Source organism: Carettochelys insculpta, chromosome 6 (genome assembly GCF_033958435.1).
Source record: "Carettochelys insculpta isolate YL-2023 chromosome 6, ASM3395843v1, whole genome shotgun sequence".
In the NCBI taxonomy this organism is placed as follows: domain Eukaryota; kingdom Metazoa; phylum Chordata; order Testudines; family Carettochelyidae; genus Carettochelys; species Carettochelys insculpta.
The window spans coordinates 59,706,415-59,708,271 of NC_134142.1; the positions used below are offsets into that span (position 1 = coordinate 59,706,415).

A 1,857-nucleotide genomic window follows, 5' to 3' on the forward strand; every position below is an offset into this window, starting at 1 on the left:
TTTTCTCTTGTGTCAGAGGAGGGAGAAGCAACTAAGTCAACAACAGCCAGAGGCCTGAGGAGACCACCTCTCCTACAGTCTGAACATAGCTGTTCTCCCTGGGAGCATTAGTAAGGAGCATTGTGCAGAGAGTTTTTATTTCCTATACTCAGGTGATTAAGTAAAGAAGTAATAATGTGTTAGTCAAAGAACCTGTGTGTGTTATATGCTTCACAACTAGCATTACCTGTATTTTTTCCATCCATTGATGGAATTAATTTAGTTATGTGCACCACTGCATGAGCAGATGCGCACCACTAATATACATGCTGACAGCTGTGGGCGCGTTGCTAATCAGCTGGGCAGCCTCTGAATCTCTCCTGGGCATCTTCCAAAGCACTCAACTTACAGGGAACAATGTTCACAACTGACCCAGGTCTCCTAAGACAGTTAAATTATAACTCAGAAAACACTCACTTTTGGTGAGCTTACAGAAGCAAGCAACAGAGGAGTTAGAAAAGTCAGCGCTCTAGGCAACTGCACTCAGCATTCTAGGTCTCAACTGTGGGCTCTAGAAAGAGGGCCTGTATCTCAAGTATGTACCTAAGGATAGAGGCACAGCTCCAGTCAGGCTCTGGAGAACGAGATATCTGGGCAGGTGGAGGCTATGTTCCTTCATAGGAGTTCAGGGGATAGCCAAAGCGAGACACTCAGCTAGGACTGGTAATACCATCTAGGCCCACTGACAGCAATTCTGGCCCCAGGTCAGAAATCAGTGGGGCCCCTGCCCCCTCCCTCCTCCCTCCCTCAGCCAAGGCCTCAAGCCCCCCCACAACCACTACCTCCAACGTGAAGAAGCCCCAAGCCAGGGATACAGTATAAAAAAAGGGGGCACCCTTGCAAGGGAGTGTCTCTGTATCCATACTCAGTGTATTAAGGTGTTATAATACATAAATACAACCTGAGTTGGTAGATACGGATACAGAGACACTTCCTGTCAGGGGTGTCTTCTTTTTTGAAAAGGTCAGATACCGTAACCCTACCCAAGCATCTGTCAATCATTTACAAAGTTTACCAACTGAAGGGGTGCTTCCATATCATTTTACTAAACTAGGGGTGAAAGTAACATACTTCTTACAGGTACTGTGGTATTGCAACCCCCTGGGAGGGCCCTCATGGAAAGGATTTGTGGAGGTTGCAATATTACAGTACCTGTAAGAAACGTAAGCGTGTCTCAGATTGTGGCAGGCTCAGAGCAGGGGATGGGTCTGTGTGGGGCTGCAGGACTCAAGGCAGGCTGTGGCGGTGGAGACCATGCTGCTAGCCCATCGGATTGTCAGTGCTGCAGCCTGGGTGCACTTTGGCCACACTGCTCAGGGACTATATGGGTGCTGGCTCGGACCCACCAGTGCACAGTGTCTGGCAACATCCAGAGCCCCTCCCCCAGCCAGCCACTCTCTTACCAGTGCACTGCACAGGCCTGCTGATGAGGCAAAGGGGGAGTTGCCCAGGGGCCTGGCCTTTCAATGGGGCCTAGCAACTGCCACTTCAGCAGAAGTGGTGGCCAGAGCTCTGGGCCCCTTTGAAGTGCAGGTAGCACTGCTCTGCCACTCTGTGCAGCTGTAGAGAGCCCAGTGGCCCTTGGCCCTGGCCCCGCCCATTCCACCATTGGCCCTGCCCCTTATGGGGTGCAGAGCTGGGGCCCACCCCCACTGTCCCCAGGGCTCACAGTGGCTGTTGGCCCCACTGGTGCTGCATCAGGGTGCACCAGCTTACTCTCATCTTTGACTGAATTGCAGAATTGTTGGTTTGTGAAGGTTCATGTCACTAGAATGGTGAGTGACAAAGCCGTTAAATCATGCAACAAAAGAGAATGCA

At 50.9% G+C, this 1,857-nt stretch overlaps 1 protein-coding gene across 5 annotated transcripts in view; it reads left to right on the forward strand.

The window, feature by feature from the left end:
* Positions 1-1,857, forward strand: part of BUB1B (BUB1 mitotic checkpoint serine/threonine kinase B) — a 223,788-nt gene that overhangs the window by 98,272 nt on the left and 123,659 nt on the right. The window lies entirely within an intron of this gene.